The 14,746-nt window shown below is 41.6% G+C and overlaps 2 non-coding genes across 2 annotated transcripts; one reads left to right on the forward strand and one right to left on the reverse strand.

Annotated features, from left to right (window-relative positions):
* The first annotated feature begins 264 nt into the window (after positions 1–264).
* LOC112081676 lies at positions 265–371 on the forward strand. Its single transcript, XR_002896598.1, has one exon. It is a non-coding gene; the product is annotated as a small nucleolar RNA R71 (small nucleolar RNA).
* Positions 372–5,340: 4,969 nt separating this feature from the next.
* Positions 5,341–5,451, reverse strand: LOC112081729. The gene has a single exon (XR_002896651.1). It is a non-coding gene; the product is annotated as a small nucleolar RNA R71 (small nucleolar RNA).
* Between the last annotated feature and the right edge of the window lie 9,295 nt (positions 5,452–14,746).

Here is a 14,746-nt window from a genome sequence, read left to right on the forward strand (position 1 = left end):
GTGGTGAATTTCAACTTGTCCAATTCACTCCTCAACTCCTTAACTTCTCTGCTGACCCTCTGTTCTGAGCTTGAACCTTCAGATCTATTTTATCTGTCGTAGTCTTCACCATAAGTATCATTGCTCATTGCTAAGTTCTCCACTAGCTCTAAAGCAGCATGAATCTCCTTTCCCAGAAAGTTTCCATTGGAGGCAGTATCCAGCTGGTTTCTAATCTTGGGAAGAGCTCCTCTATAAAGTGTGCTGAGAAGAGAAGCCTCACTAAACCCATGGTGTGGGCATTGGTTTGTGTAGCTCCTGAATCTCTCATATGCTTCACCAAAACTCTCATTGCTGTGCTGAGTGAAGCTAGAGATTTGATTTCTGACTTTTGCAGTTCTGGAGGTGGAGAAGAACTTAGATAGGAAGGCTTGCTTGCATTGCTCCCAGGTTTGAATGGAGCCTCTTGGAAGATTCTTCTCCCATTGGTGAGCTTTGTCACCAATACTGAAGGGGAATAATCTTAGCTTGAAACTGTCTTCAGAAACTCCATTTATCTTTGTCAGGTCACACACTTTATCAAATTGATCTATGTGTTCCAATGGATCTTCCATTGCTAATCCATGGAACTTTGAGTTCTGGACCATATTCAACAAGGATGCCTTCACTTCAAAGTTGTTGTTTTGCACAGGTGGTGCCTGAATTCCAGCTCCATACTGATGAGCATTTGCCCTGTCATTCTCTCCAACATAGACCTGTGGTTGCTCATATCTCTTTTGCTGTTGTTGGAAGGGCTGATGTTGGTGGTGCACCTGTTGTCTTTGCTGTACATTGGCCTGATGCCTCTGCTGATGAGCTGGAGCTTGTCCCTGATAGAAATAAGCTTGCTGTTGATGCACTTGTTCCTGATGAACATTACCCTGATGTAATCATTGACCAACTCCATTACCAGCTCCATTACCCTGAGCCTGTTGCTCCTGAACCGGTTGTTCTATGTCAACCACATGCTCTCTTTGGTCTTCCATATCAGCCTGATCAATCTGTCTTCCACGTCTGTCCCTTCTCCTCCTTGGTACCAAAAGATTAATGTTGTCGTTTAAGGGGAAAGGTGGACCGCAGCTTCTTGATCTGGACCTGGTGTTCATGCACTTGAAATCACAACCAGAACTTGAAAATTATCAGTAAAAACAAAAAATAAGCACTTGATCTCAAGAACAGATCAGAGCTTAATGCTAAACACTCCACAATTTGGCAAAGGCGCCAATTGATAGATAAGACTTTTTAGTCTCAGGGCTATCAATCCCCTTGTCAAAGTAGCACAAAGACGTTATCAATCCAAGAATATGGTGATAGACACTAAGCTATGTGATCAGTTTCTCAATTCAAGTGAGCAAGAGTGGTTTTGATTGACTAATGACAACTACAAACTTAAAACAGGATTAATGACTAAAGAAGAACTAAACAATGACAAGTGATATGAATATAATATGATGGAGGCATGAGATTCTAGACATGATAGTTGGCTAGGGTGCCTTGGTGCTAAACTAGGAATGCTAATGACAATGATGAGACATGATTCAAATGATTAAGAACTCTAATCTAGATTAATCCTCTCATAAAGGCATTATGTCGCAGATTCAGATTTAAGGACAAATCCTTTTCAAGAGGGAGAGGATGATATGATCGTGACAAGCTCAGAGGAGGAGGAACCGGAAATAGCTGGAAGGATCACTCGTTGTAGAGCTAGGGAGATGGCTAAGGAAGCTCACGCGCTCATTGCTGCAGAGGACGGCGATCAACTGGAGGCTGAAGCTCACATCTTCAACATCTCTATCTTGAAGAACGAAGAACCCGGTAACAATGACTAGGTAACTTAGGTGATGATTCTGTACTCTTTTCCTTGGTGAGGATTTTGGAAGGAAGGAGGTTCTTCTCCAAGGTTTTTAACGAGGCAGAAATCATTGCTACGTCGAGTTACTTAGGAGTTGTTGCTAATGGGTAATAATGTGCAAGTCTGAGCCATTCAGAATGCACTAGTTTAGTATCTTGAGGCGCACCATTTAGGTCCTTTAGGAAGGGACGCCTCGCTGTTTTATTTTTAAATCAAACTTCCTGTTGTTTTATTTCAAACTTCATGTAGTTTTGTTTCTTTAGGGCTGCAATTTCTCTAAGGCTATATAACTTGGGAATCGCCTAAGTCATCGATCAGTGAAGAATTTTATGTCAAAAACCCTTATTGTGTTCTTCGCTCTTTTGATTTCTGAGAACAAGAAAAACTCTGAAATTCGAATCTCTTAAAACTAATCTGTTTACAAGAGATTCTTTTATCTCTCAAATATCGCACCACCATCACCACCCCACCGAATCATCTTCGCGCCCCCATCGCTGATTCTTTGAGTCTTCAGCCTCACATCTTCTTCTCCTATCCATAAACTCGCATCATCTGTAGCCTTTTCTTCGGAGTTGATCACCTAGGATCGCATCACAAGTCAGTCTTATTTGTGAGCTCATGTGCTAGATGGTTCCACTTCATGTCCAACTCGCACACCAAAGTCGCATAGCTTTGTGGACTTAGCCAAATTTGATTATGGAAGTCTCTACCCTGCTCAGAGTCTCCTTACACGCATCTCTAAAGTTACAGCTTGCTTCCAGAATATGAATATTCATGGATGCGAGTTAACCAAGTCGCACACCCAAGTTGCAGCATTTCTCATTTTCTCGGACAACTTCGGGCAGCATAACTCCTGGAATACTGGTACAAAAGGCTGGATTAAAAATCTAGTGCCAAGGCAGATCAATAATATAGAATGTTTATGAAGATTGCAAGTGCATCCGGGGAATGGAAGGGTTCCCAGATGGCTAATCTTTGAAGTGCACCGGAACGATCCAGAAATGGCTTCTGGACATGTCCTTCTTCCGATTGCAATATCTCCCAGCTCACAATTCGAAATATCCTGATTCTAAGCGTTATGAAAACTGGACACAATGCCAAGCTGAATCGGACGGCAAGGCTTCCCGGATAGGAAATCTTTCAGACGTATCGGATTCCTCCGGAATGGATGCAAGACAGGTATGTCTTCCGGTGGCCGTATCTTTTAGCTCGCTGCTCCAAATGCATTTATTCCAACTGTTATGGAACCCTGATTAAATTATCGTGATCTTTTCTGAAGACTCCAGTAGCTGAATCGGCATAGAAGACCTTCCGGTAATGAGATCGTTGACACGTATCGGCGTAAGAGATTTTGAGCCGAGACTTCAGCACGCGGTTGATAACACCGGATTTTGACCATTTTTATGGATTGTTTTAATATATTATGCAGGTGTTGTAACTCTGTTTTCAATGGTTTTTAAGTGATTTCTATGTTTTAGAGTTTTAAAAGACTTTTCAGGAAACTTGGACTAAAGATGTGCGATTTGGAACAAATGAGCAATTTTGTATAAATGCAGACCTTCAGAAGTATGGCACTCGATGAAGACCTCTCACCGTCTGATCATCCCCAAAATATGAGACGACATAGAGGAGACAACCAGCTTTCTAATGCAATTGGTTTGGAGACAATCCAACGGTTAGATCTTCAGATATTCCCGATGCACTAAAGACAGAAAATGCTGTCTCGAAGGAGAGCATAGGCTGAGACCGCGGAAAGACCATGATTCCCCGCGGTCAGGACCACCACGACCGCAGCCAGACATCATTGACGTCCGAAAATGACCAAATTCAAGCCCAAGTTAAGCCCACTACTTATTCTTCAAACCCTAAACGTTTCCAACGAATTAGAAGGCTATATATATTCGTTTTAGGTCATTCTAATGACTAAGTCGTGGAGGGAGAGCAGAGAAGAGCCGCATAACTTTGGAGTTGCCATCTTCGGGAGAAGAAGGAGTCGCTGAAGGAGCCATCATCGATTCCCATCTTCATCCTCGTTCTTCGTTCTTTACTTTTCTCTTATTTAATTTTCAGCAAACTACAATACTTCTTTGATGTTCTTATACACTATGATTGAGTAATTCACTTCTTGGGTTTTAAAGGATTTTTCAAAAGGATTGATGGATTGATTTCTGGTTTGTTAGATTAGAGTTTATCTTTAGAGTTTTTTGTCTAAAAATTTGCATTTCGGTGGCTTGGATCGACCATCTAGCTACTGCGATTAGGTTGATTTACTCACTGAAAGTGTTGTGAAATCGATTAACCCTATTTAGATGAACAATTTCTCTTAGACGGCGGGAGTCGATCTAAAGCGCTCTGTGAAGTTATCAAACTAATTTGTCTAGACACTTAGAGAACTGAATGGCAGTTTAGTAAATCTGAGTGCATGGATTTGTGATTAATACTACGTGAGTAGGTTAGTCTGGGTTTGATTTCAGGAACACATCTATAGAAAACTCTATGTTTAATTCTCTTGTTACGTCTACGATTCCCGGTGAATTCCCTAACGCCCAACACTTTCTCGTATTGATTTGATCTTATTGTATACTTGTTTTTAAGTTTATTATTTGCTATTGTTGTAACTATTCACAACCCCCAAACAAACACCCATATTTTCATCTTAGCTCAGTTCTCACCTCAAGTAAACTCGAATTGCAGTTACTTGGTCTTCAGTGGATCAACTCCTAAGTACTACAACGTACATCTGTGCGCTTGCAGAAAACTAGGGTTAAAACCTGAGCACATCAAGTTTTTGGCGTTGTTGCCGGGGACCTTTAACATTGCCTACGAGTTTCAGGTCAGAATCGAGTTTAAGGTACGTTCTCTTGTTCATTTTGGAAAAAAAAAATTTCTTATTTTATATAAAAAATATATATAAATTAATATAAAAAACAAAAAAAATATAAATCTATATATATATATATATATAACTAAAAAAAAAAAGTTGTATACATAGATATATATATACAACACTAAGATGGGCGAGGATAATAGACACTTGCAAGGTTTAGATAGGTTTAGATATAACCACCACGTCTAGCAAAACGTTGATGAGCTTGTTAGGTTCCAAAACGCTTCTCGCTTAACTCTAAGAGATTATCCGTATGCTTTATATGAGAACCGTTCTCCCATTAGTCTACAACCCATAAACGTAGACTAAGAGATTAGCCCAAAGCTCATAAAATTGGTCAAGCAGAACCGGTTCCATGGCGATGCATCGGAGAACCCTATGGACCATCTCGAAGATTTTGAAGAAATCTGCAGCACCAAGCAATCGATTGGAGTTCCTGCAAATTACATAAAGTGCAAGTTGTTCCATTTTCTCTTTGTGATAAGGCACATGCGTGGTTTCAGTCTTTGTCTCCTGATTCAATCGGATCATGGGACGAATGCAAGGCTTCCTTCCTTAACCATTTCTACACCACCTCTAGATCAAACTTCTTTAGAAACAAGATTTATAGGTTCCAACAAAAAGGAAGCGAACCTTTTCATGAAGCTTGGGATCGTTATAAAGGCTACATTAGGGAATGTCCTCACCACGGTTTTACTGAGACATGCACCTTAAACACATTCTACGAAGGTCTTGAATGGACATCTAAGGCACCTCTAAATGTAGCCAGGGATGGAAACTTCATGTCAAGGACTGTGGAAGAAGCTTACATCTTGATTAATAATCTTTCTGCAAGCAGCAGAAACAATTGTCCTGATCAAGGAACAACATCACGTTCTACTTCCCATGATCATAAGGAAATTGAAGAACTTAAAGCCATGGTGAAATTGTTTCTCAAAAATCAGCAGTGTTCGGTTAATGTCTGCAAAGCAGTTAATGCAGCTGAGATTAATCATCAATTTGGAGCACAAGATCACGCCCATATGAATCTCCAATCTGCTCCAAAATCATCCTCAACCTCTCAAGACAACAAGCTCGAGGTTATGGTGCAACCACTTCTTATGAAGCTGCAAATATTAGCAGACGATGATATAAGAGTGGACTACTTATACACTGACCTTAATGCTAAATTTGAAGCTCTTTCCACTCATGTTGATAGCATGGACGTGCAGCTATCACAAACCATTGATAGTTCAAAAAGCACCGAAGTTATCGAAAGACGAATCGCTGAGGTACATGAAAAAATCGCCCAAGACACCCGCAACCTTAAGCTTAACTTAGACAACATGAACGATCTTGGGTACAAGTTAGACATCATGTATGATTACCTCAACAAGAAAAACGAGGAGTCATTTGAGAAGTTCACTAACCTCTCAACTCATGTCAAGATGCTCGAGAAACAAATCGGACAAATTGGAGAAAGTGTGAAGAAACAAGATGGTCATCTTCCAGGAAAAACCGTAGACAATGCAATGTGGCGTTGCAATGTCATAGACACTGATGGTGAGAGAGAAGTCACGCCTATTCCTAGCAATCAGGACACTAAAATTGAATCTCCAGCATGTCCTGAAGAGTATGATACAGTAGGAAAAGTTCCACATCAAAGGAAGCTTCATAAGATAAATGATTCACTGAAGTTTGTCTTCCCCTGCATAGTTGAAGGTGTGGAAATTTCTGACTCTCTATGTGACACAGGAGAAAATGTGAATGTGATGTCTAAAGCAATTTCAAACGAGCTGGGGATGTGTGATATAAAACCTCCTCAAGGTTCTCTTAAGTTTGGAGACAATTCAAGCACGATTCCATACGGTTTCGTAACGGATTTGATGGTACAAGTAGGAGGGTGTCTTGTTCCTGTCGATTTTTACATTCTTGAGATGGAAAATAACTCTCCTAGGACATTAATATTTGGAAGTTCATTCTTTGCAACAGTGGGGGCAGTTGTTGATTATCCCAACCGAAGAGTTTGTTTTTCTAAAGTCAAAAAGAGAATCTTCTATCCTGCAGTCTGTAGTGGTGGAAGCTCTTACTGTATAACCATCTACAAGGAAGAGAAGTTGATTTTAGACCTTGGAGATAACAAGGAAAGGTGCCAACACGTTTCTATACAAGCACCTTTAGTCGAGCCTAAGGGAGTTGTCGAATCGAGAAAATCTAAGCACAAATGATATGTTCATAATTTGCATCATTTAGGTTGTATATTTCATTCCAAATCATATCTTATTTCATGTATTTTAGGTCTTTAGGTGTTGTTTTAGGACTTAGGGGTTTGCATTAGGTCCAAGTGAGTCTTGCATGTTTTGGAGTGTTTACTGGTGATTTAGAAGCAGTTTGGACCTAGAAAGATGAAACCAGGAGGAGAAATGATGAATGGGGGTTTAAAAATGGTGAAATCAGCCTTTTGGAGATTCTCGGCGCTAGCCTGTACTGCAAGAAGCTTTTTCTTGGCTATTTTCATGTACCACTGGTGGATTTCTCAGCCAAAACGCGTACCGACTGTTCAAGTTTCTCGGCCAAAATTCCCGGGTGCAGATACATCTCCAAATTCGCGTTATCGGAAGGTCTTGTCGGACGATTCAGTCTCCGGGGTCTTCAGCAAAGATCAAGATAATGGAGTCTAGATCTCAGAACAGTTAGAATCGATGAGTTTGGAGCACTGAGCTGAAAGATACGTGATATGTTCATAATTTGCATCATTTAGGTTGTATATTTCATTCCAAATCATATCTTATTTCATGCATTTTAGGTCCTTAGGGTTTGTTTTAGGACTTAGGAGTTGGATTAGGTCCCAATGAGTCTCTGCATGTTTTGAGTGTTTATCAGGTGTATTTGGAGCTATTTGGAGTCGAAAAGGTGAATCCAGGAAGAGAAATGGTGATCAGGGTTTAAAAGATGGTGAAGATGGGTTTTTGGAGGTTCTCGGCCATTCTCACGTACCGCAGGAAGGTTTTTCTCGGTGATTTGCATGTACCGCGGGTGGATTCCTCGACCAAAACGCGTACCGGCTGGTTAAGTTTCTCGGCCAAAATTCTCGGGTGCAGACACAATTCTGAAATCGCCTGTCCGGGGAACCTTCCGGTCCGATTCAGCTGTTGCTTGAACAAATGTGGAGAAGATTGAATCATGGTTCCAGAGCAAGTGGAATCATAGGGTTTGGAGGTGTGAGCAGAGAGTTAAGCTCGTCGGAAGAAACTCCTGTCTCGCTGTCGTTTTGGACCGACCAGATGAGCTCTGAAGAATGCGAAGGACGATGCACTTCCAGACCGATTCAGTTTACAGGTCCTTCATCAGAATCCGATATATTTGACTCCTCTTTACAGAACGTTCAAGATCATTCAATTCGGAGCTATGAGCAAGAAGATAACGTTTCCGGAATGGACACACGTCTAGAAGCCTCTTTCTGATCGTGTCAATGCACTGAAAAGCTGAGCCGTCCAGGAAACCTTTCACTTCCCAAGCGCCGAAGGTTCCTTCACCAAAGCTGAAGATATATGAGTCTTCTGTCCACTGAAACTGGAATCACACAATTCGGACCAGTATCCTGTAAGTTACGCTTTCCTGAATGCGAAGTGATCCAAGGAGCCCTGAATGCTGCAAGATAGTCTTGCGACTTGGTTAACCCGCAACACCTGAAGATGAATGCCTGGAGGTTGAGCTGCGAGTTGAGAAGTGCGGGTAAGCTATCACTATATAAAGTCTGAGGCTTCCGAGCAAAAAAATGCTAGTCCACAACCGTGCGAGTTGGCCGCGCTTGGAACTAAGCCGCACGAAGATTCGCAATCTACACCGACTTGAGCCTGCGACCTGGGAGTAATGGAGACCAAGCCGCGCGAAGATCCGCAATTCACACCGAGAGAGTGATGCGGCTGAGTCTACAAGGTTTTATCTCGTTCAAGTTCCTCTCCTTGGTTGTGCGACTTGGGCATGCGACCTGGGAGACTCTTGACCAACTTGCACATTCTCCACTTTATCCACTAAAGCCGGGTCAGGACCCGGTTTGTTACGGGCTGACCCGGTTTGTTTTTAGAGACATATAAATAGTTTTTAGGGTTTTTTCCCAAAACTTATGCTTTATTCCCTTTGTCTCTTGCCTCTTTTGTGAAAAGACTCCACTTAAGAAGAGAAATATCGATTTTTGAGTGTTTAATCAAGAGAGTTTGAGAGATCTTTGTGTTTAAAGCTGTTTTCTTCTTAATCTATCATCTCCATCTCCATTTCTCATCATTAATCATGCCAATCTTCTCAACTTGCAAAGGTTTAAGAGATATTTGTATGATTAGTGAGTAGTAACCTTAATGAGGTTCTAGATGTGTGGGTTAGGGTGCTAAAGTGTTAGATTAGGAGTGCTTAGGGCTAGATTCATTGATTCATCTCTCTAAACAGCTGTTCTCTAGGCTAGATCCTTGCACATCACTTGAGATCTAGATTCTGGGAATTTCATGCACCAAAAGTGTTTGATGAAAGTCCTGAAAGAGCTGTTTTAGAGGTTTAAGCATTTGCTGCATGATGATGTATTGTTATTTGCTTGAATGATCTTCTAGAACTGTTTATTAATGCTCACTGATTCATATTTCACAAATGATGATTTGGTTTGAAAATGGATTAGTGTAGGGGTCGGCTCAAAATCTCTTACGCCGATACGTGTCAACTATCTCATTACCGGAAGGTCTTCTAGGCCGATTCAGCTACTGGAGTCTTCAGAAAAGATCACGATAATTTAATCAAGGTTCCATAACAGTTGGAATAAATGCATTTGGAGCAGCGAGCTAAAAGATACGGCCACCGGAAGACAGACCTGTCTTGCATCCATTCCGGAGCAATCCGATATGTCTGAAAGATTTCCTATCCGGGAAGCCTTGCCGTCCGATTCAGCTTCCGGGGTCTTCATGAAAGATTTAGGGCATTGTGTCCAGTTTTCACAACGCTTAGAATCAGGATATTTCGAATTGTGAGCTGGGAGATATTGCAATCGGAAGAAGGACATGTCCAGAAGCCATTTCTGGATCGTTCCGGTGCACTTCAAAGATTGGCCATCCGGGAACCCTTCCATTCCCCGGATGCACTTGCAATCTTTATAAACATTCTATATTATTGATCTGCCTTGGCACTAGAGTTTGAATCCAGCCTTTTGGACCAGTATTCCAGGAGTTATGCTGCCCGAAGTTGTCCGAGAAAATGAGAAATGCTGCAATTTGGGTGTGTGACTTGGTTAACTCGCATCCATGAATATTCATATTTTGGAAGCAAGCTGTAACTTTAGAGATGCGTGTAAGGAGACTCTGAGCAGGGTAGAGACTTCCATAATCAAATTTCGCTAAGTCCACAAAGCTATGCGACTTTGGTGTGCGAGTTGGACATGAAGTGGAACCATCTAGCACATGTGCTCACAAATAAGACTGACTTGTGATGCGATCCTAGGTGATCAACTCCGAAGAAAAGGCTACAGATGATGCGAGTTTATGGATAGGAGAAGAAAATGCGAGGCTGAAGACTCAAGGAATCAGCGATGGGGGCGCGAAGATGATTCGGTGGGGTGGTGATGGTGGTGCGATATTTGAGAGATAGAAGAATCTCTTGTAAACAGATTAGTTTTAAGAGATTCGAATTTCAGAGTTTTTCTTGTTCTCAGAAATCAAAAGAGCGAAGAACACAATAAGGGGTTTTGACATAAAATTCTTCACTGATCGATGACTTAGGCGATTCCCAAGTTATATAACCTTAGAGAAATCGCAGCCCTAAAGAAACAAAACTACATGAAGTTTGAAATAAAACAACAGGAAGTTTGATTTAAAAATTAAACAGCGAGGCGTCCCTTCCAAAAGGACCTAAATGGTGCGCCTCAAGATACTAAACTTGTGCATTCTGAATGGCTCAGACTTGCACATTATTACCCATTAGCAACAACTCCTAAATAACTCGACGTAGCAATGATTTCTGCCTCGTTAAAAACCTTGGAGAAGAACCTCCTTCCTTCCAAAATCCTCACCAAGGAAAAGAGTACAGAATCATCACCTAAGTTACCTATTCATTGTTACCGGGTTCTTCGTTCTTCAAGATAGAGATGTTGAAGATGTGAGCTTCAGCCTCCAGTTGATCGCCGTCCTCTGCGGCAATGAGCACGTGAGCTTCCTTAACCATCTCCCTAGCTATAGAACGAGTGATCCTTCCAGCTATCTCCGGTTCCTCCTCCTCTGAGCTTGTCACGATCATATCATCCTCTCCCTCTTGAAAAGGATTTGTCCTCAAATCTGAATCTGCGACATAAGGGAGCAAGTCAGAAACATTGAAAGCATCAGAAACGTCATACTTACCTTGAAGATCAATCTGATAGGCGTTGTTGTTGATTCTTTTGATGACCGCGAATGGTCCATCAACTCTGGGCATTAGCTTGTTCTTTCGTTCAGCTGGAAATCGCTCCTTCCTCAGATGGATTCACACCAGATCTCCTTCTTCAAAAATCAACTCCTTTCTTCCTTTGTTGGCGTGCTTCTCATACTGCGCACCTGTTCAGCCTTTTTTCTGCCATCCAAACTAATCCTTTCTTTCAAAGGCAAAGAGATCAAGTCTAGTGGGTAAGAGGGATTAAATCCATAGACAATTTCAAAAGGAGAGTAAAGAGTAGAAGAATGCTTAGCGTGATTGTAAGCAAACTCGACATGAGGCATACATTCTTCCCAAGACTTCAGATTGCTTTTCACCAATGTCCTCAATAGAGTTGACAACGACCTATTCACCACTTCGGTTTGTCCATCTGTTTGTGGATGACATGTCGTTGAAAACGCCATCTTGGTTCCCAACTTAGCCCAAAGTGTGCGCCAGAAGTGACTCAAAAACTTGGTATCACGATCAGATACTATCACTTGAGGCATCCCATGAAGTCTCACCACCTCTTTGAAGAACAAATCTGCTACTTTGACAGCATCATCGGTTTTATGACTAGCTATGAAATGAGCCATTTTGCTAAACCTGTCAACAACAACAAAGATAGAATCTCGACCATTCTTGGTTCGAGGTAAGCCAATAACGAAGTCCATAGAAATATCTGTCCAAGGATGAGAAGGTATAGGTAAGGGAGTATACAAACCGTGAGGTTGCACCTTACTCTTAGCTTGTTTACAAACAGCACACCTTGAACAAACCTTTTCAATGTGCTTCTTCATGCTAGGCCAATAGAAATGTCCCTGAAGATCAAGCAGGGTCTTGGTGACGCCAAAGTGACCAGCAAGTCCTCCTGCATGAGCTTCTCGGACTAATTATTCTCGGATGGACCCACGAGGAATGCACAAGCGATTACTGAAGAACAAGTATCCATCCTGCCTATAAAATTTCTCAAACGCAAACTTGTGACACTTCGCATAAGTCTCAGCAAAATCAGAATCAGATTCATAAAGGTCTACGATGTGTTCAAATCCGATTAATTTCGAAGTCAAAGTAGTAATGAGAGTGTACCTCCAGTTAATGTGTCGGCAACGACATTATCCTTACCTTTCTTATACTTAACAACGTATGGGAATGTCTCAATGAACTCCAGCCATCGCCCATGCCTTTTGTTAAGTTTCTGTTGCCCCTTGAGATGCTTCAGAGACTCATGATCTGTGTGAATTACGAACTCCCTAGGCCACAAGTAGTGCTGCCACGTTTAAAGCGCCCTCACCAAAGCATACAACTCCTTTTCATATGTGGGATAATATAGTCTTGATCCTCCTAACTTTTCACTGAAGTATGCGACTGGCTTCTTATCCTGCATAAGAACTGCACCAATACCTACACCAGAAGCATCGCATTCAATCTCAAAAGTCTTAGTAAAATCAGGCAGTACAAGTAAGGGAGAATTGATAAGCTTCTCTTTAAGGGCTGTAAAAGCCTGCTCTTGTGCATCTCCCCATTGAAATCCCACGTTCTTCTTGATAATCTCGGTTAAGGGAGCAGCAATGGTGCTGAAATCCCTTACGAACCGCCTGTAGAAACCTGATAGTCCATGGAAGCTTCGGACTTCTCCTACGTTTTTAGGACTTAGCCATTCCTTGATTGCTTTGATCTTTTCCTCATCAACTTTCACGCCATCAGCACTTACCACAAAACCTAAGAAGACAATCTCATTAGTGCAGAAGGAACATTTAGATAAATTAGCAAAGAGAGATTGAGCGCGAAGAACATCTAGAACCGATCTGATATGGCCCAGATGTTCCCCCAAACCTTTACTATAGATGAGGATATCATCAAATTAGACTACTACGAACACGCCAATGAAAGGTCTCAATGCGTGATTCATCAGTCTCATGAAGGTGCTTGGTGCGTTGGTAAGACCAAATGGCATGACTAGCCACTCCACGAAAGTGTTCATCCGGTGTCACATCTAGTTTGGGAGAGCAAAACAAACATAATGCATCTCTTCTCTTCCAGGGCCAGAGTGGAAACCTACTGGTCAGGGTTGAGAGAGATAGTTGTCTATGATCACGACAGTGGCGTATTCATACGTCCGTGACTCCGGTTCGAAAAGTTTAAGCTAAGATCTTATCAATTTACTCTCTAGCAATGTTTTGAATCGTTCGTACCCCTGAGAAAACTTCCCTGAACCCCAATGCCTTCTTTCCCATTGATTTACACCGATTTTCTTTCAAGCTTTAGTTCAATATTGTCTTTCCTTTTTAGTAGATTTTCATTTAAGCAATTAGAATATCCGTTTTTCTCGTTTTTATTCATTTTCGTTAAGTTTAGTTATTAGGTTATTTAATTCCCGTAGTTTCTTTTAAGATTTTGTTTTTACATTTTAAACACACTACCAAACCCCCACAAAACCGTTTGGTTCTAGACTTCCTTACTTTATACATATTTCAAAGGCTTTTTGCAGGAAAGATCCTCCTTCCTTGTGGATTCGATCCCTATGTACTACAATCGATCAGCTGTGCACTTGCGGCTATTGATTTCATTTAGGGTAAAACTTGACAACCCTCGACACAACCACATCAAGTCACCATCAACAGTATTCCTGAGGAATCATTGATGGTGCTCCACTCTTATTTGGAGTTTTAAGAAGTGGATAACATCCAAGAAAAGAGAATGCCCTGGTTTGCTGATATTGTGAATTTTCTTGTTTGTGGAGTGGAACCACCTGAACTTGATGCTTACCACAGGAAGAAGTTCTTCAGAGATGTTCAAAGATACCATTGGGATGAGCCTTACCTGTATGTTCTGAACAAAGATCAACTGTATAGAAGGTGTCTTGCTGAGGAGGAGATGCAACCTGTGTTGCAAGAGTGTCATGGTTCAGCTTTTGGGGGTCACATGGGAGCATTCAAGACTGTGGCCAAGGTTCTTCAGAGTGGGTTTTGGTGGCCCTCAATGTTCAAAGATGCTCAGCTAGTTGTTTCATCATGTGATGCCTGTCAGAGGCATGGGAACATTTCAAAGAGGAGTGAGATGCCTCAAAACCCAATACTTGAGGTTGAGATCTTTGATTGCTGGGGAGTTTGCTTTATGGGACCCTTCATTTCATCTTATGGGAATCAGTACATTCTTGTAGCTGTGGACTATGTGTCCAAGTGGGTTGAGGCTATTGCTTCCCCTACCAATGATTCCAAGGTAGTTGTGAAGTTGTTCAAGAACATTATCTTCCTAAGATTTTGAGTACCAAGGGTTGTCATTTGTGATGGAGGATCTCATTTTGTGAACAAGACTTTGGAAGGATTGCTGAGAAAGCATGGAGTGAAACACAAGGTAGCTACTCCTTATCATCCTCAAACTAGTGGCCAGGTTGAAGTATCTAATAGACAGATTAAGGCCATTCTTGAAAGGACTGTTAGCTCAAGCAGAAAAGATTGGAGCAAAAGGCTAGATGATGCATTGTGGGCTTATAGAACTGCCTTTAAAACTCCAATTGGGACATCACCTTTCAATCTGCTATATGGGAAGAGCTGCCACCTTCCTGTTGAGCTGGAGTACAAGGCTTT

The sequence above is a fragment of the Eutrema salsugineum genome, unplaced genomic scaffold (assembly GCF_000478725.1).
Source record: "Eutrema salsugineum unplaced genomic scaffold, Eutsalg1_0 scaffold_10, whole genome shotgun sequence".
NCBI lineage: Eukaryota > Viridiplantae > Streptophyta > Magnoliopsida > Brassicales > Brassicaceae > Eutrema > Eutrema salsugineum.